General features: G+C 34.3%; 1 long non-coding RNA gene across 4 annotated transcripts in view; it reads left to right on the forward strand.

The window, feature by feature from the left end:
- LOC138170321 (uncharacterized) overlaps positions 1–21,759 on the forward strand; it is a 398,334-nt gene that overhangs the window by 332,258 nt on the left and 44,317 nt on the right. For 3 of the 4 annotated variants that reach the window (XR_011170575.1, XR_011170574.1, XR_011170573.1), the window contains exon 1: positions 20,898–21,298. The exons of the other annotated variant lie outside the window; for it this stretch is intronic. This is a non-coding gene — a long non-coding RNA (uncharacterized lncRNA). Of the gene's footprint in view, positions 1–20,897; positions 21,299–21,759 lie in introns of those variants that run through there. 4 annotated transcript variants of the gene reach the window in all.

Here is a 21,759-nt window from a genome sequence, read left to right on the forward strand (position 1 = left end):
ATCAAACTATCTCTAATATTGCAGAACTCAACCATACAGTGAGTCATTTTCCTGGATGAGGCAACAAACAAACCTATCCATATCTAGGATACCCTATGTACAAAAAGAAACCTCTTCTTTTGACTTCTAAAACTAAAAGATGTTCCTTCTCAAGCCAGAGGTGTGGTCAACTGGTCTTTAAGAGAAGCTTCATGTAAGTGGTATTGAAGATTTTGGCTAATGAAGTCAATTATTTCTGTATCAATCCCTTAGGTGTAGTCTTCTTTCAACTGACTACTTCCAAACAATGCAGTTTTAATAGATAAGCTTTTCATTCCCCTTGCTGTGTATTTAGATATTTAAGTTTTTTATCATAGTTCTTGCACCTTTTAATGTATTTAATTTTTTTGTACCTCCCTTCCACCATTGGTGACCTCCTTCCACAGTCTCTATTTTGAGTAATGGCCAAGGAAAGACAACTTCCATTCAACTTGTTTCACTTCTGACCCTCAGGATTCATTCCATCCATGACCACTCCCTCTACATTTTCAGGAGTTTTTTTTAATGTGTTATACTACCTCATTAGATATAAAGTCCTTGAAGGCAGGTACCGCATTTTTTTAAATTTTATCTCAAGGTCTAAATTAGTTCCTGGCATGTAGTTAGAGGTAAATAAATACTTGTTGAATTTGACTTCAACAAAAGCCTCTTGAATAAGATTGACTCAACTTTTAACTAAAAAGTCACAACTCTCCCAAATTTTCCCAAATAGATCAATTCCTCCTGTCTCCAAATGTCAATATAATCCATCTTTTTGCTTGTTTTGTTCTATTTATTCATACAAATCATATGCAAACAAGTTAAATTACCCACAATGCTTAAAACCCTGAATGTGGCAACAGGATCTTGCATGTCTTTAGTTCCCTTAAAAATGTACAAAAGATGTTTTTCTATCACTTTACAGTACCTCGTTGTGTCCGAGGAAGTGAAGCGGCGGTCTACTTTGGACGCGTGCAGATGCATAGAATTGTCTTTACTTCAGATAAAATTTTCGAGACAAAACTGTTTAAAACCCACCTGAAAACAATGTTTCACCTTAAAACACCCTACAGTTTTTAATTAAAACAAGATCTTTTTATTTGACACTTGGAAATAAATATTTCCATGTATATAAAAATGCTTTTCCCCTCTTTCATCACGAAATTGTTCCATTATAAGTACATACGGACAAATATTTTTCCTGAATCTTAATGGGGGAAATAATCATTGCTTGCATTCTTGCTAGGATCATCACCTCTAAATAAGTTATTTGTTCACATTTTTATTATAATGTTGCTCTTGCTCTTAGTGTATTTTACTGGCCATTGTGTTTGGTCATGAAGATATTTTGTTTAAACCATCTGCAAATAAAAAAAATATATTAATTATCTACTTCTCTAAGTCCCCAAGAAGATCTGAGTCAGCTGTAGAATAAGTTAATAGAAAAAGAAAATGCTTGTATCAACCATCAGGCTAAATTAATACTCTGCAGGTAAAAAGCAGTTCATCCTCAACATGGAACAAGGATAGGGAAAAAACAAATGGAGAGAAGATGGAGAAGTGAAAGCATTTCCAATTTCTCAGGAAATCAATTTTCACAACTTATTGTTTCAAGTCATTAAACTTCACATCAGAAGAGCTATACTAAAAAGGAAATACAAGCATGTTTTACAAAGCCAAATATAATAGTGGTTTGAATTATATTTTATAGAGAATTAACCATAAAATTGTTACATTACATTAGCATATATAATGAAAAATGCCATCAAAAACTATGACTCTTTCATAAGCTCTTTGTATGACATGGAATCTTACTAATAGCTGACTGGGGATTTCCACTTTAATTTGCATTTAAAACAAACTTCAGTCATCCCTGTTGAGTTTTCTCTACTTCTTTACTAAGAATATTTATCTCTATGTTGTTACTACTTTCTGTGACATTCCATATTCTGAGACCTTTGCCAGTTTTTAAGAGTAAAAAAGGAACAAAAGGGTCTTTTTTTAACTTTTAAATATGCATAATTTTAGTGTCTCTGAGGAAATTGCACCTGCTTTATTCAAAGAGAAGACAGAACTAGGATTAACCTTCCTTATTGCCCTTTGACATATCTTCATAATGCTCTTTCTTTTTCTTTTTTTTTTTAAGCAATTGGGGTTAAGTAACTTGCTCAAGGTTACACAGCCAGTTATTTCTGGTTGCGGTGCTAAGTGTCTGAGCCTGGATTCAATCCCAGATCTCCTGACTCTGGGGCCGGTGCTCTTACTGGGCCACCTGGCTGCCCCCATAATGCTCTTTCAATTCAAGCTTTAGGTATACAAATATGTGTGTATGGTAGCAATCATATTTATGATATATGTATGTTTATTTGTACATAAATGTATACATGCAGATACATGTGTGTGTATGTATATAACAATGAGTAGCATTTATATATCTTCTTAAGTTTTGCAATGAGATTTACAAATATTATCATAATTGATCCTCAGAACAACTCTGTGAGGGGGGTGCTATTATTATTCTCCTTTTTAAAGATGAAGAAATTGAGACTGAGAAAGTTTGAGTGAATTGACAGAAGTGTCACACAGCTAGTAATTGAGTAAGGATACCAACTTGGATCTTCCTGACTGCAGCATTGTGCCACCTCTCTGCCTGTGTTCATAGGCACATATACACATGTGTATGCATGAATATGTGCAAACACATATTATGAAGTTGTGTGGTACACTAGTTAGAAAGTCAGTCTTAGAGTCAAGAATAAATAGGTCCAAAATCTGCTTCTGACAGATACAAACAGTTTGGCATGGTGAAGTTCTTACTGTCCCAGGCACTTCTCTTCAATCATAAGCTATAGGTGATTGGCTGATGGACATTGTTAGAAGGAGGGAATTCTCTACATTGAGAAATTGATACATCTCTACATGATAGCTAAACAGATAGATCATAGATAGATATATCTCATCTATACATACACAAATCAACATTATCTTTAGCTCTATTTCTCTATTTATATTTTAATCCTTTATATGTATAACAAGAAGTAGCCATCAAGAAGTGATAAAAGAAAATTTCTAGGTGTGGCTAGGTGGTGCAGTGAATAGAGCATTGGCCCTGGAGTCAGGAGGACCTGAGTTCTAATCCAGCTTCAAACACAACACGAAATCTAGCTTTGTGACCTTGGGCAAGCCACTTAACCCCAATTGCTCTACCTTCCTCCCCCTCCAAAAAAAGCAAAAAAAAAGAAGAGATCTCTGGGTGGTCTTGTGGGTAATAAGTATTTTGATTCATGTCAAAGATATAGACTCCTTACCATTTGATAGTCTATTCTAATAAATATTTGAATGACTTTTATGTACAAAACTTTGTGTAATGTTCTAGGGTCACAAAGACAAAAAAAATGAAATGTTGCTGACCATTTGGAGATTATGTTCTAAGGGAGAATAAATTACATATTTGATGAGGGAGAGCGTTTTGTACTTTGTATAGATGAAGCAAAGGAAAGTCTTCAAAGAGAGGTTGTGTACCTCAGCTAAGCCTTGGGGAAAAAAGAAAATGAAGACCTCAAAGCTCTTAGAGAAGCATAACTTGGCAAGAAGCCTATCATTCAGCCTAAGAATGGTATTGGTTGCTATAACGGTCTCATTGAATAATTAGCAGCAGGACAAGCAGATGCAGGAATTATAGCCACAAACTGCCAGTGAGACTGCAGGAAAAACTTTTATCACCATCCAAAAGAGGTCCCATAATCCCTTCCAGCTGTTTTGCATAGCCTTAGGTCAGAAGGACACAGGTTTGGGAGCAAAGCTGATCCTTTCTAAAGCCTTGTAACGGTAACCCTTCATCATAGGATTGGTAAATTAGATATAGTAAGGAAAATCATCAGTGGTATTTTTCAGTTGTGAAGGAAACCTGGGATTATCCAAGAAGGAAAGGAAAGGAAATGGCTGCTTTTAATATAGGGACAGATGCTGATGATCCCAGGCAGAAATTTGATTTAACTTTGGAAAAAGGATGGACAGGTTCATTAGTAATTTTGAATACAAAGTAGAAATTAAGATGTAAGGGACAGTTCAGAAAAATAAAAAATGCAAAACATGTTAATATTTTGACACTGGTGATTATTTCAACAGCCCTCCTGAGGAACGTTATTATTTATATTCTTAATTAAAAGCTGCTTCTCTTGGCTGCATGCAAATTCTCATGAGAAATCAGATGTTGTTGTGCTAAAAAAGCATTGAGCAATCAACTTCTGTGACTTTTACCTATGACAGGTGAGGCTTACTTCCCTTTTGAAAGCTCTTTTTGCTGTCTGATAGAATTTATTTAAATTAAGCCATTGAAATCATTGTTGCTATCCTGAATGCATTCTATTACTTATTTTTTAAGTTTTCCACATTTCAAAGTCCTACTCATTTAGCAAGGTAAATACAGGGCTGATCTTGGAGTCAAAGGATCTGGGTTCAAATATTAACCCTGATCATTACATTATGTTGAACTTTAGATGAGTCACTTAGCCCTTTGAAGTATTATTTCTCTTATCTCTGAAATGTGCACTAATTATAACACAAGGATATTAAGAAAAAAAAACACTATGCAAACCTTAAAGTATTATATATATATATATAAAGCTTTTATTTAAAATACTTAGTATAATGGAAGCACCAAAACAAATTGAATTTATGTCCTTAACTTTGATTTTATATACAATTTACAATTATAACATGTATATACATATACACAAATTAGAATTATAACAATTACTTCCTATTAATATCTCCAAATAATACATGGTAAAGTAAAAAAAAAGTACTCTGTTTGGAATCAATAGATTTGTTTTTAATACCCAGCTTGTTTGTTTTTGTTTTTGTATTTCACTGTGACCTTGGATAAGATACTTTATTTCCCTGGGTCACAATTTCATCATCTAAATAATATGATAGTTGGACTATGGACTTTCCAGCTCTAACTCAGTTTTATGAGTTATGCATTTTGCTAAGGAAACCCTTCAGAGTAAAAAATGAAAAGAAACCCCAGAGCCAAGTTTACCTTCTATGTCTTTGAATTAAAGTCATGAATAGGACAATTCCCATAATCTTCTGGCCAATAAAAACATATCCTCAGATCTCATACAGCCCTTTTTAGTGGACTTCTCTAATACATTTGTGTAATGTTTTGTGGCATAGAATTTGGAATTATATTCAACCAAATGAAGAAACACTAATGGGGAAAGTTTTATGGACTGATGTAAAATCTGAGAAAAGCTGGAAGATATATTTATTTATAGTATAACATCATTGTAAAGAAAATAAATTTAGAAAGACTCAAGAATTCTCATTAATGCATTGGACAATCACAACTCTAAAGGACTGAGGACAAGGGGTGGATTCTCTCTCTCTCTCTCTCTCTCTCTCTCTCCTCTCTCTTCCTCCCTTTTTACTGCTAGAAAAAAGTATTATCATACCAAGAACAAGTATTTCTTATACTATAGAAATTACATGAAAATCATACAATAAGAGATTTAAAGCTACAGCAACCTTAGAAGTTCATCTAGCCCCAAACCCAATGTTAAAGATAATAAATGGAATGAAGTCCAGAGAGTTCATGTGATTTGTCCATAGACACATAGGTAAAAAGAGAGATTCATATATTTGATGTCATATGCCTTTCACATATAGTTTCTTCTTCAAAAAGCAGTATATGGTGAAAACCAAACTCCTACTCAGAAATATAGGAGTATTTCCCCATAAAAATATAGATTTCAGCCATCTCTTTCTATTTCAATATCAATTTATGATGTCAATTTAATAACTTAAAATATATTTTGGTAGTTGGAAGTATAGAATAAGACTCTCAATGTCTTCATATATAATGCACTAAACAGTATTTAGAAGATTTAAAAAAATCTCCAAATGGTCACATGAGTGAGATATATTAGTTCAGTCTTTATATACTTAAGTGACTCATTCCCAATGCCATTTTTTCCTGATAGTTTCCAAATTCTATATTGATATAATAGGAATACCAATGTTTCAAATGAAGCTGTTGTTTTAATTGTCCCTAATCTATAAGATTCTTTATTAAAGAGACATGTGAATATAATTGAAAAAGTAACTTTATGAAAATAGTTTAATTAATATTATAAGTATAGAGGAGAAATGCACTGACTGACATGAATTAATTTAAATTGTCCACATAAAGTTTGATGTATTTCCAGAGTTCTAAAAGTTTAAAATAAAAAAACAATAGTGTCATGTCAATACTCTTTATATATTTTGAACTTCCTCAAATCCTAAATATAGCAAACCATTCATATTCAGCTAATAATATTTACCCACAAACATTGTTCTAGACTATATATCTAGAATTGCATTAGGCTTGTGGCATTTACAACTATAGAGCAATTATTGATTTATTCAGCTTAGCCATTATAGTGTTCAAAATATTGTAATAGAGCTGAAAAAGACTTTAGAGATCATTTAGTCAAATATTCATTTTATAAATAGGAATATTAAGTCCAGAGAGATTAAATCATCATCTCTGTAACACCTAGGATTTATAAATCACATTAACATTTATAAAGTACTTTACATGCATTAACTGATTTAATCCTCATTAAACCCTATTATTATCTCTATTATACATTTGATGCAACTGAGGCTGGAATAAGTTAAATGAATTGCCAAAGTTCACACATATAGTCAATGTCTAAGGCAGTATTCTAACCCAGCTATTCCTAATTCATCTTCCACCTGGAAGTACTCTTTAGACTGAATTCCAAAATGATCTTGTCCCTAGAACTTTGATCATCAGGAAACAGCACCCTGTGTAATTACATCAGCCTTGGCACTCATACTTTATTATTGTCTGCCCTCTGTTTGGAAAGCTAAATAAAGAACTCCCAAAGCCTTCATCTCCCACCCAGGCATACTCTTTTAGACTAGACTCCATTATAAAAATGCTGTCCTTCTGGGTAACTCCTCCTTTGTCACCTTCCATTTTTATGTTGTCTTGCCCAAATAGATTGTTAACTCTCTGAGGGCAGGGGCTTTGGGGTCTTCTTTTTTTTTTTTTTTTGTATCCCCAGTACTTATTCCGCTGCCTGGAATATAATAGATGCTATAAATATTTATTGACTGACTGATTCTAAGTCCAGTACTGTAACAAGTAACCTTAGTAAAGTGATAGTGGATGAAAGTTTTTATTGGAACACAGTTGTCTAGATTCACAACCCAATGAGCTGTTCACTATATTTATATGGGTAGAAATGAAGATGGATTTTTATACTCTAAAGAGAAAAGACTGGCATATTTCAGCATATGGCTAGGGGTTATATAAAGTCCAACTTTCTTGAATCTTTAAACTTTTAAAATAACTTTATAACACACCTTAATAGAGTTTCTCCATGGGTTTTCACATCCACTCTTAAAATTTGGTGTTAATTGAAATGCTGATGAAAAACAGAGTATCCTAACTTAATAATGGAGTCCACTCTATCAGCCATGTATGAATGAAGTACTTGCTGTGTTCCAGCATCTCAAAGAAGGAAAAGCACACTGCTGGGTCAGCATATCTTCATTGCTTGCATGACTTAACTAACTCTGTTAAAAAATCCTTACAATTATAACTTGTCTGTCATGTTTGCACAGACATATTTGACACCTAATTTTAAGGATAGGTATTCTGTAGGTTTGGAATATCAGTAATAATATACTTCATCATCTTGTACAGCTGTCTTTTCAATATGATTCAATTGCAGCTGACCAAGTGTGCTTACATCTGATTATGGCTGAATTTTCTCTCGTTTCCTTGACCAAATTACTTATGTGACATGCAGGAAATGTAGAAATGTCTCTTCTTTCTGAATTATATAAAGAACTGCCTATAAATTGAAGCCACATATCCCTTGGCAATACGAAAAGAGTACTGGATTTGGATACAGACAGCATGAGTATGAATCATCACTTAGACCTTTTCAATCTATGAGACTGGGAAAGGCAGTCAACTTTCTGGATATATTTCCTTGTATATAACACTTGCATTAAAAAAATGAATGATTTGATTTACAGGACAATTATGAAGAAATTACTTTATAACCTTAACATTACATATACCTTCATACAACAAGGATCTATAGTTTTATAAGTATGACTATTCCCTCCATCCATAGAGATTTTGACTTACTGAAAACTTTGTAGGTAGATCTTCAGACACTTCTGTAGTGTCATCTGAGGCTCATAAAAGTTACATGATTTGTCCAAGGTCACATAAGTAGTGACTCAGGAAGGATTTAAGGGTCTTTCTGACTCCAAGTTACTTTTCAAAGTGTTACATTATAAAAAACAATATAAAGCATCTATTTTATTTGTTTGAAAAATATCTAATCTTTTTTAAAAATATTAAGATTTATTTCTCTCTGAAATTATGGAATTAGAAAGGTTAAAAAAAGAGGACAAATCAGAAGGTTGACCAAGTCAGGGCCTAGCTTGAATTGTAATAGATGGGTTATTCACAAAAAAAGGATAAAGGGGAAGGTATACTGGACTTGAAGTAAGAAGATTCATGTCAAACTCTCAGTCAGCCACTTACCAGTTATGTGACCTTGTTTAAGTCAATTGAACTTTCTCAACCTGTTCTCTTCTATAAAGTAAGACCCTTCCACCTTTAAATCTATGATTCTAAGTTTCCATTTAAAAAGGAAAAAAAGAATGTTGCAAATACATTATATGCATATAATTAAATATTTTATTTTCATACATTATAATATATTAATCATTGTAGTATATAACTCTCTTTTCAATATTATTCAGTAGTAGATACTCAGGACATTATATATATATATATATATATATATAAAATATTATATTATGTATAATATTGAATATAAGAATAAGGGAGTTCATTGCCCCCTCTATATGAGTCATTGAGCTATTAGTCATCAAGAGGTATAAAATCAGATCACATAGCATTCATTAATGAAATAATTATATTTAAATTGAATTAGAAGAGAATCATAGGACATTGACTTATTGACTACAAATATTTGAATGATTTTTCTGAAAACTTGATCCATGTAGATCTTAAGGGAAGAACTAGGATAACTGACAAAAAAAACAGGGAGGCAATTTTGGCTCAGTATAAGGGAGAAATTAATAACATTAAATGAGATGAATTGTGAGATTGTGAATTTCTAATCACCACTTAAGGAAACAAACGTTGTCCATTTCCCAAAGACAAAGTGAAAGAGATTAATGGTTCATGGAGTAACCCTTTTAGATCTTTTCTTACTATGATTATCTGAATGTACATAAAGTAATAGTCATGAGAAATATTATTTACCAGCAGCCATCTACACAATATAAAAAGTAAATACATTAATTAATTAAATAATATTTCTTGAATGATGCATAGGGAGGAAAGTGATGTGTATAAAAGGTATAATGTATAAATGTATAAAAGAGAGGTAACAAGTATAAATATTTCACAGAAGATAATGTGTGAGTTGGGGGACATAGAAAAGGGGCCCATTCATGCTCTAGGAAGATATTATGCATATAAATTAAAGGTGTAAACTATTAGACAGCATCATCCCTATCTTTATTAATGGAGATATTTACCCTAAATACCACATGTATTTTCATTTGCCTATGAATATGTGTATTCAGAGAGTATTTGTGAGTGTGTCTGATGGAGAAAGCAAGGTAAAGTTTAAGGATGCTGGTAGAAAGGCTACAGAAGAAGGAGGGAACAGGGTAAGTCTAGGCTTGGAAGAAACAACACTGAAATGAAATCAAGAATTGGAAGGTAGAAGGGGGATGAAGCATGCCAATTGGGAATTTATTTTAGATTATCATTCTTGCAACCACAATGCTAACCTCACTTATTTCAATCAGATCAGGGAGTAGGTGTTATCAGAATTCACCAAATTTCAGCACTCTGGAACATAAGAACCCAGATAATTGCTCCCTAGTTAAAATTCTGTGAACAGCATGCTGTGGCAGCAATCACACTGGCATATCCAGAATGGCTGCTTGCACAGGTTCTTAGATCTGTATTACTAGGAAAGAGAGCTGTTTAAGGGATAAGCAATCATTTTTAAAATTACATTCACTAGTTCAAGGGAAAAGCCAGCACCCTGAACTTCAGAGAAAATACAAGCAGAGAAATAAAGACCAACAGATAGGACTCTGACTGCCTGAATAAACTGTACACTTTACATACATACTTGGATTGAGAGAGCTTTTACATCTGAGATCTGAGCAGTAGAGGAGCTCTGATCATTCAGTCACTCAGAATCTTGACCAGGGAATGACAAGATCCATCTCATAGCAAGTCCCCAAAGCAAAATGCCAACTCAGAGTGTATATATATACACACACACACACACACACACATATGTATATACACATGTATGTGTGTGTATGTATATATATATACATACATACACTTCTCAGTGCCAGAAAGCTTGACAGATCTCAAGACTCAATGCCTAATTAGAAATCAGCAAAAGGTGTGAAAGCCTTTCTACAAACAAGCTTCCTTTAATGGACTCCAGGTGATGCCTATTAATGGGGAAGGAAGATCTTGCATCGCTTTAACATTACACATACCATTTTTAGAAAGACAATGAAGCTACATTATCTCCTAGCAGTGGTGGTCCACAATTAGGAGACTTGTTATCAAGCCTAATTCTGGCAAGTTCTCCAGTGAGTGGACAGTTTTTGTTGACTACTCTCTAATATTGCCACATCAAAAAAGATGTGGAATTATCAAGAAATGAATCAGTATATGTGATGTTATAAATCTCATCATCATTACTAGTTAATAATGCTTCTTCCTAGAGTAGAGTTTGCAAGTTAAACACAACAGCAACTATGCTAAGTTTTTCATGGAATTCTTTCTTTTCGTAGTATATGCATTTACATCGCATTTGGGCCAAATGAGTAAGTGAAAGACAAAGCTAGCTAGCTGGAGAATTATGAGATATATCCCTGAAGGAGGAATTCCAAGAATGCTAAGGAATATCATTATATATATATATTACTACTGAATTATAAGCTCCATAAAAAAATTATCTTATCTAATTTTTATATCCTGCTTAGAAACAAATAATAGTGTAAGTATTTAAAAAAAAGATTGTTTTCTAGGACAGAATTGGATTAAATTGACCTAAGACAATCAGCAAGTGGACTAGTACAGAAATGATGCTCTGCCACAGGAATTCAGTAATGTAATCTGGCTGGAACATTTACCATTGTAAGAATTAAGGTGGTATTTTTGTGTTAAAAGACTAATACTCAGGACAATATCCAGTAGTCAGGATCCAAGAGCACTATGAACAGCTTTATCCACCCCTAAACAAAAGAAAGGGTGAAAGGAAGAACATGGGTAATGCTTCACTGAAAATGAATTAGATTTGTCACAGTCCCAGAGAGTTGCTGGCATACATACAAAAAAAAAAAAAAACACACATTCTCAGGAAGATTCACAAAGTTTTATAATAGCCTTTTATAATCCATACAATTTTCATGTTTTATCAATATCCTAAGGAATCTGTCTAGTCCATTCCAATGTTGAATTCAAAGTAGCTGTAGGAAGTAGCACATGATAAATTTGGATGGTAGGTTAAAAAGAATGTAGCACCCTCTCTAGCCAAAGTGGTACATTATGGAATTTTTGAAAGATTCTAAGGAAGTTCCATGAAGTTTAGTTGTGTTTCTACTATTGGTGGGACTTCATCCTATGGAGTGACCAGTGACCCTCTTTTCCCTTTCAGTAGAACTCTATTATTTATTTTTTGAACTTGTAATTTGATTTTTTGCCTAAATGAGAGAGACTCGTTCCTTTGCATATTTTCATTTCTTCAGCTTAATTGAGGATTTTGAAGTGTTTACTAAGTGCAAAACACTGCATTAGATGATGAATATGCAAACTTGAAAAATGACCCAAGTAATGTCCATAAGTTCCATACAATTTTATGATAGGAAGAAAAATACAAATAGGTGTGGTACAAGTTACAATATGATGACAGAAAAGGTTGAAAAGTAGAAACAGAAAAAAATTCCATAAGAAATATGAGGTGGAAGGGATTAATTTCAGTGGAAGATGAGACAGTGTATGATATTGATAACAGCTCCTTATTAAACATGTTTGTGTTGGAATGGGAGACAATGCACTCTCTTTTATTAGTGGTTCGATGGCATTTACTGAGAGTTATTAGTTTAGTTTCATATTGAAGTATTTTTTAAGTCCCTTACTATCACAACTGGGATCAGAGGGAATGGTCACAGAAGGTATAATACCTTTATACATTTTTTCTTTAATGTTAATCAACAGTTTCATGGCTTGAAAAGCATACCAGTCTTATGTCCTCACCCTTCATCCATGAGAGTTCACTACTTATTTGCAATTTTGGCATTATAGGATTTAGATTTAGAGATGGAAAGGACATTATTGATCATTGTAATGGAAATGCAAATTTGGAAGATCTTCCCTGCCCCTAGGCTAAAATGCACCTGAAGCCTGGGGAGGGAGGCTTGTTTTTCAGTAGATACTTCTTGATTGGCCAGTGAGTCAATAAGGTTGTTACATTCTCTGAGCCAGGAGAAGGCTATATAAGCCCTGATGTGTAGCTTTGTTTTGGGACTCACTTTGAGAAGTGTTTTGTGATTTGATCTGAATTCTGGGAAGCCGTTGTTGAGAGTCCCCCGGCTTTGAAAAACCCAGATGTGGAAACCCAGATGTTGACTGGGTATGGATGTAATGGTTAGACAATCATCTAGGCCTCTCATTTGTTTAATGACTTCTCTCTGCTTTGCTCAGGTTATAAATTCCATAGCCACTTATAGACTTGATCTGATTATTTATTGTCACTATAGTTTTACTATCCTCTATTTCTCACCTGGACCAATTTGCCTTTCCAAAAATGGTCTAGAACTGTCCATTCTATACCCAGTGGTTCCACATATTGAATCCAGACTCAGCTCAAACATCCATTTGACTTCAGATAAGTGCAACTCAGAACTACAGAGCTCAAGTACTTGATCAACCTCAATTACTCCAGTAGAAATTTTGAGTATGTACCATGAGCCTCAACTAATTCTCTTATTTTACCAATGAAAAAAAAATGAAGTCTAGAAAGGGTAAGGTACTTGACAGATAGTAAGAGACAAATTCAGATTCAGACACAGTTGTCCTGATTCCAAATTCCATGTTCTATGTATGCTATCTTTCAAAACTGAAATGGAATTACTCCCTATAATGAACGCTATGTTTTAGTCAAATTGACGGATTTGTTCCTGCCAGTGTATGGCATCCTATTGCCCTCTCTGAACCTCCATTCATGTTGTCCCTCATTTCCAAAATGCTTTCCTTCTTCACAGCTTTCCCCTTGAAATCCCCAGGTCTTTAAAAGTGTAACTTGGCTCAAGTATGTCCTTCCTACATTTGGCCTTTCCTGATGCCTTTCTCCTCCCCAATGTTTGTGTATGAACTGTGCATACTCATTTATTTTTTTTTTTTTTGCTTTTTGGAGAGCAATTACAGTTAAGTAACTTGCACAAGGTTATACAACTAGTATTTTTGTGTGGGTGTTAAGTGTCTGAGGCTGGAACTGAACTCAGGTCCTCCTGACTCTGGGGATGACCTCCACTCACTGTGCCTCCTAGCTGCCCCCTGTGAATATTATTTTAAACCGTTATCCTTCTGTACTCCTTGACATTTCAGCCAGGACATTATATTTTTGTGTGTTTTTGTTTCTACTGACTAGAACAATGTTGCTAAACAGTAGTTTAAAAAATTGTTGTTGAACCAAATTAACCAGAGATATCATAAAAAGGGAGATCTAGGTTTAAGTTCTTATATATTTTAAAACCTGAGTTTTAGAATAGAGCACCAGCCATGGTGTCAGGAGGACCTGAGTTCAAATCTTCCTCAGACACTTGATACACTTACTAGCCATGTGACTTTGGGCAAGTCACTTAACCCCAATTGCTCTCCAAAAAAAAAAAAATCCTGAGTTTTATTGAATATACTTCTACTTATGAACTTATACTTGATGCATAATTGCACAATGATGTAAATTCACTATCAATGAATGTTTAGCTTCTCTCAGTAAGGGTGTTAATCTCTTTATATTAAGTAATCTAAACTTCTTTTCAAAGGCTTATGTAAAATGAGCAAATAAATTACATAATTATACAGGTAATATTACTGGCGTTAACCTACATGATAGCTATCTCTTTCCTAAAAGAGAAAACAATCTAGAAATTTATTACAAATTTAAAGAGAGACTGGTTTAATATCCAAATTGAGTTTTTTCTTACTTCTTTTTGTTGCAAAATGTTGTTGATTACATTGGCATACTGATACTCTTGGAAGTTTTGAAAACTTTTGGAATATAATTTTGATTTACTAGACTTACTGAATGCCTCATATTTTTATCAATCTTTGGTAGAGTACTGTAGTTCACTTTACACATATCTCATTAGATAAGTTATAATGTTTACATAGTTTAAATAAAATAGGTGTGCATATGACATAGATACATAGAAGGATGTCAATACACATGCACACACATTCATAGTCCATATTATCCAGACATATAATCTTATTGGTGTGGTTAATATCCTGTTAAGCAAACCACCTCCTCTGATAATTTGCAGTCAAGGATAGAGTTTGAACTCTGGCTTTCCTGACTTTAAGGCTAGCCATCTATCTACCATACCATTCTGTCACTCCATATAAAATACACTTCAATTTTATAATAGTTTTCTTGAAGAGCAAATCTAAAGAGATACAGTTTAGTTTTGCCTAAACATCAAAGGGCTATTGAAGGATTCTTTTATATATATAATCTATGCATATATACACAAATGCAAGTGTGTGTGTCCATATACATATATTTGCATGTGAGAGTATCATTTATTAAAGGTTATCTACTATTCTCTTTGACTCTCTTTTCGCCTGCTGATAGATTTTACAAGTTTCCCAGCTATTAAGCATCGTCTTTCTTAGAACTTGAATTTAAATTAGCATTTGCAGATACTACTTCCCTGTTCCCTGTCAGAGTGATTGAAGATGGATAAACTTATCAGAATGGGTTGTATCCCAAAGGTGACAAGATAAACATGACACATTCTTAAGTCATCTATCTACCCATTGTTTTGCTTCAAACCCTATCTACTGCTTTTCTTGACCCAAATCAATTTGACTGATACTAGTCCTGAAGAGTCCATGCAAGGATGGAGGAGCAAGTAAGATTCTATTTTGCTGTTATCATCATCCATCAATTTGTCAGTTTAATCCTGATTGTTGAGCCCTCAATCCAAGGAATGCTGTAAAGATCAGAGAATCCATTGTTTAGATGTGGCAGAATAAAAGAATGGATATAGAAATCATATTTTGATCAGAAAAATGAGAAAATGTGTTTTGAAACATAAATAAATGCTAAAGAATAAAGACAACCACAGTATGATGTTTATTTCATAATATATTCTCCCAATAGTGCTTTTGATGATAAATATGTTTTGCTTTTTAATTTCTACATTATATCTGTAATATTGGTTCAGTCACTAGCAGAAACAATGAAATCAATTTGAAGGAAGTTTAAATACAACAAATTGCTAACATACTTAGATCCTGAACATATTTAAGGAGCTAAAGATCTTGAACTGATAACAAAATAACAGAATATTTCTTTTCAAAAAGGACAAAATTTTAAACACTAATATAAAGAAAACTTGTTTACAAAGAAAATGTTTGATTAAAATAAAATTAATGGAATGATTTTAAGTCACAAAAAATTGTACTTTGATATAAGGCTGCTACCATAATCACAAAAGTAGCTCACTTGGACTGTATAAACAAGAAAATATTCTTATGAAGAAGCTGCAAAGATAGATGCTGTCAGCTTTTCCTGTCAGAAAATTGCTATTACTGGGAAGTAGGTGGGCTAATGGATAGAGTGCTGGACCTGTAGTCAGGAAGATCTGAATTCAAGTCTATTCTTATATACTTGCTAGCTGTGTGATCTCAAACAATTCACTTTAATTCTATGTATCCGTTTTCTCATCTATAAAATAAAGATAATAATAAGACCTATCTCTCAGGGTTGTTGAGAGGGTTAAATGAGACTATTTGTAAAGCAATTAGCATAGTACCTGACACACAGTAGGTGTTTAATAAATGTGTATTCCCTTCCCTGTCCTACCAGTCTTCAGCCTGGAGAGATGAAAAAAGAAAATGAGTTTTCTAAAATATGTTCCTAAGAGAGCCATAATGTGTTATATGCAGTTTTGATAGAAAGAACAGAAACATAAAGCAACTCCTGCCTCAGTTAACATTGTCCTCAAAATCAATAATTTACTCTCTGAAGTTTACGCTGTTCTTGTTAGAACAAAATGTTTTGGGAAAGTTTGGCTGAGTGACTTTCTCTTAATGTTTGTGCTGGTATTCTACTGTGTGTGTGTCCTTGGGGAAGCTTTATCTATTGACATTTGTTGAAAACTGCCTCAGATCTCAGTAATAAAGTAAACTGAATTAGATGATAGATAGATAGATAGATAGATAGATAGATAGATAGATAGATAGATAGATAGATAGATAGATAGATAGATACAGTAATAATATATCTAAAGATCCTGTTTAGTATTTAAATTCACAGCCTAACTCCAATCACTTTGTATAGTAAAACCTGCAGTCATATAATACATTATCCTTTTTCACACACTTGAAAATTTAGCTCAATTGGCTTTTTTGTTCTTCACATAGAACATTCCATCTCTTTATGTATGTAGGTCTTTGCATTGACCCCTATGCCTACAAGGCACTTTCCTTGTTTCTGTCCTGTAAAGTCTTATATTTCTTTCACACTTCAGCCCAAATATTGTCTATGTGAGTCCTTTCCTGATTTGTCAGGCTATTTGTCTGACCACTCAAAGAAGAAATTATTTTGTATTTATTCTAGATGTCATTGTTGTTTTCCTGTACACATTGTCTCCCCTTAAAGAATGAAAATTTCTCCTTAAGAACAAGAATTATTTTATTTTTGCATATCCTTCCCTGGTGCTCAGGGTCTAGGTGACTGACACATAGGAGACATTTAAATAATGCTTGTTGCTTGAAGAGTCTGTGTTCCAAAGTCAGTGATAAATCCTTTATAACATTTTTTTTTTACCTTTCTCTATTCTGCCAAGCATGCAAAGGGACAGAAACTCACAAACTCAAATTTAGTTTTGTTGTAAGAAAACAATGAGATTTAAACAAGGGGGAAATGTGCTGCCTTAGGAGGTAGTGGGCTCTCTATTGCTGAAGGTCCTTACGCAAAGAGTGAGTGACCACTTCTTGGGAGACGATATAGAGAGAATATTTGCTCGGGTATTGATAGGATAAAATGCCTCTCATGAGCCTTCCAAGTCAGATTCAAAAGGTAAGATTCCACCTCTTCTAGAGGCTACCACATAATAGATTAAGATTTGGAAAGGTGCTGAGTAGCAAAAGGTATCCAGAACATTATAGAGAAAATATCAGCAAATTAAATTTAGCTTTTCTCCCTCCTTTCTGACTACATTATTCTTTTCTCCTCATCCATAATTTAGTTCTCAGAAAACTTTTGCTTAATTATTAGTTAATTACATTTTCCCTCAACTTGTTCTCCGTGGACTATATTTCACCATAGCCCCAGGAAAACTCCTTATCAGAAAACTCATGACCATGCAAAATTTCATCAGCTTTGGTATTCACTCCTCCTCACTGCCCCCCAAAAATTTTCCCAAAATCTCCATCTAAAGATGGTTCCTGCATCAACTATCTCCTACTAATTTAAACTCCTTGGACTGGATGCCATAATGCTCTCACTCCCAGTACCTCCTTTTTTCATAGTTATTTGTTTCCATTTGGTTAATTCTGTTTTTTTGCAAATCATTTTCCTTTGTTAATTTTTGGAGTTCCTTTTCCATATCATACACTTTTCTTTTTAGAGACATATTTTCCTCATTATAATGTTTTTCTAATTCTGCTATTTTGGTTTTGAGAGAATTATTCATTTTATCTTCTATCTCTCTCTTTTTGTTTTCAAAGTTCCTTTTGATTTCATCTAGGAGAGCCTTCTGTGCTTGGGACCCATTCCCTGTTGAGGTTTCAGCTTTGGGTGTGGAGTCCACATTGTCTCCCTCTGAGGTTGGTTCCTCCCTCTGAGGATGGTAGGACTCCAGAGTCTTTGTCTTTGTAGTCTGCTTTCTACCCATTTTGAGGCAGGGTCCTAGCCACGCCCTTCCTCTAGGATCCCAAGACTTTACTGTAGAGGGTTTTGCCCTGGGGCAAGAGTTACTGTTATGGGGGGGGGGGTGGAGCAAGTGAGGATCACTCCGTCATCCTGGTCTTTGGAGGTCCTGAAAGGGGCTTTTTTTAAATTTCTGGGATATGAAGTGGTAGCCCCAGGAGTGTTTGCTGTCCAGGACAGGGGCCCCTGTATTTGCTTCTTACCTTGCTCTTTCCAGTCCCAGCCCTTTGGTGATAGGCCTAGTAGAGGACCTTGTGGTTGGTGGGAAGACTTGCCCTCTGAGTTGACCAGGCCCCTTCCCAGCCTACCTCTGCCGGCCGAGCCTTGCCTTCCGGGCCTGCCTCCCAGTACCTCCTTTTTTGATCTTGCCCACTACCAACAATCTGTCTTCTTTCTTTTCTCAGTATTTTGTAAGTTCTTTGAGACATAAGATTGTTTTTCATATCTGCATTGCCAGTTCTTAGCATAGTGCCTGGCATATAGTAGGTACTTAATAAAAGGTTGCTTGGAAGGGAGCTCTCAATGTATCCTTTCGACCTACAACATCATGTTGGTTTGATATGTCTATGATGAATCTTGCTTCTATTTAGAAATTGCAATGAGCATCCTCTAAGACAATAACAAACATACGTTTCTCTATTTTATGTCTCACTTGATATTAATAATCAAATAATTGTCAAATAAAAGAACATTTTTTCTTGTTTCTTCTGAGGAAACTTAAAAGATTTCATCACATCTATGGGCACATTTATTAGAGAGATTTAAATATGATGTTTGTTCTACAAAATCAAAGAGTTTTATAAATTCAAAAGTAACTACAGTGGTCTATTGTACTCTCTGCACCTTAGAAGAAAATGTGTGACTTGAAATTATACTTTGAGAATTTTATTCCCAAAACCTTCCTGTTTCCCTTTTATTTCTTTACCAATTATACCCTTGATACTGATCTATGTTATATTTCAATTGCATAAAGGTTTTGGAGAGATAAGAAAGTAGACTTTATAATTAATATTAATATTTGCTAACATTCATGTATTTATTTAAGGTTTCCAAAATATTTTTTAAATGTTATCTAAATTGATCTTCACAACAGCACCAGATACTTTTATTTTCTCTATTTTACTGATAAAGGAACTGAAAAAGCCAGAGGTGAATTTACTTAGCTAGGGTCACATAGCTAATAAATGTCTGATGATGGATTTGAACATAGATTTTCTTGATTCCAGGACCAATGCTCTGTACACTGTAGCACCTACTATCTTCTAAGTTTAAAGAACAATTATTCATATCTTATTTTCTATCTCATTAGGGTATTGTTTTTGTTAAATTGTTTAAAGGTCCATCTTTTTCCCATTTATATTTTTCTCTCATTGATCTACACTGCAGATTAGCCATTACTGTTGTCAAAATGTTATTGCCTCTATTACATATACATTCCTTGTAAACCCATCTTTCTATTCTTTTTTTTTTAATCTTTTGGTCTTTACTAATTTGTTTCTTTACTTTTAGTTTACAAGATTCAGTTCCACAATTCTTTGAGTTTCAAATTTTCTCTCCCGCCCTCCCCCCTCCACATGGTGGCCACATACAATCAAGTACAGGCTCTGCAAATACTGTCACGTTAGACATTAGTCAGGTTATAAAGAAGGATTGTATCAGATGGAATGAACATTGGGAAAGAGGAAACAAAACCACATGAGACAAAGAAAAAAAAAACAGGCTGTTTGCTTCAATCTGGATTCAAACTCAGTTCTTTCTAGTTCTTTCTCTGGATATGAACATCTTTATACTTCATAAGTTTTGGGGGTTGAATTATAAACCTGTATTGCTGATAAAAGTCCAGTCTATCAAAGTTGGTCATACACATACGTTGTGTCTGTAATTGTGAACGAATTTCTCCTGGTTCTACTCTTCTCACTCAGCATCAGTTCATATAAGCCTCTCCAGGTAAATATGAAGTCCATCTGCTCCTCATTTCTTATAGCAAAATAATATTCCATTACATTCATATAAAACAACTTGTTCAACCATTCCTCAGGTGACGGATACTCCCTTAATATCCAATTCTTTACCACCACAAAAAGAGCTGCTATAAATAATTTTGTACATATGGGTCTTCCTCCCACTTCTATGATATCTTTGAGATACATCTCTAGAAGTGGTAGTGCTGGGCCAAATGACATGAAATTATTTATAGCCCTTTGGGCATAATTCCAGATTGCTTTCCAAAATGGTTGGATCAGTTCACAACTCAACCATCAATGCATTAGTGTTCCAATTTGCCCACATCCTCTCCAGCATTTCCCATTTTCCTGTTTTGTCATCTTAGCCAATCTGACCAGTGAGACGTGGTACCTCAGAGTTGTTTTGATTTGCACTTCTCTAATCAGTAGTGATTTAGAGCATTTCTTCATATGCTTACAGATATCTTTAATTTCATCCTCTAAAAACCGCCTGTTCATAACCTTTGGCCATTTATCAATTGGGGAATGACTTGTATTCTTACAGGTTTGACTGGATTCTTTGTATATTTTAGAAAGGAGTCCTTTATCAGAGACACAGGTTGCAAAATTCTTTCCCAATTTTCCACTTACCTCCTGTAATAAGAATGTAAATTTTACAGATCTTCCCTGCCCCTAGGCTAATGTGCACCTGAAACCTGGGGTGGGGGAGGCTTGTTTTTCAGTAGATACTTCTTGATTGGCCAGTGAGTCAATAAGGTTGTTACATTCTCTGAGCCAGGAGAAGGCTATATAAGCCCTGATGTGTAGCTTTGTTTTTGGGACTCACTTTGAGAAGTATTCTGTGATTTGATCTGAATTCTGGGAAGCCGTTGTTGAGAGTCCCCCAGCTTTGAAAAACCCAGAATGTGGAAACCCAGATGTTGACTGGGTATGGATGTAATGGTTGGACAGTTTGGAAATCTGTCTACTTGATGTTTCTGTCTTGATAATTATGCCTGTATACTTTGAGGTTCAGGGTGCTGACCTTTTCTCCTGAACAAGGTAAACGATATATGTCTGACTGATTAAAGTAAGCTTGTTAACCCATTTTGAGTTGCTTTCCTTTAACAAAGCAGATCCAAAAACCTGTGTGAGCAGGCACCCTGGGGACACTGGGGTGCTTGCTGCAACACCTCCTAATCTTGGTTACATTGGGTTTGTTTGTACAGAAGCTTTTCAATTTAATGTAATCAAAATTATCCATTTTGCATTTTATAATGCTCTCTAATTCTTCTTTGGCCATAAAATCTTCCCCTCTCCACAAATCTGACAGGTAAACTATTCCTTGCTTTCCCAGATTGCTAACAGTATCAGCATTTATACCTAGATCATACACCCATTTAGACTTGTTTTTGGTATATGGTGTTAGATAATAGTCTATGCCCCATTTCTGACATACTATATTCCAGTTGTCCCAGCAATTTTAGTCAAATAGTGAGTTTTACCTCAAAAACTGGGGTTTT

The sequence above is a fragment of the Petaurus breviceps genome, unplaced genomic scaffold (assembly GCF_028583685.1).
Source record: "Petaurus breviceps papuanus isolate PSGF00001 unplaced genomic scaffold, PetGlider_PUasm1.0 38, whole genome shotgun sequence".
In the NCBI taxonomy this organism is placed as follows: Eukaryota; Metazoa; Chordata; class Mammalia; order Diprotodontia; family Petauridae; genus Petaurus; species Petaurus breviceps.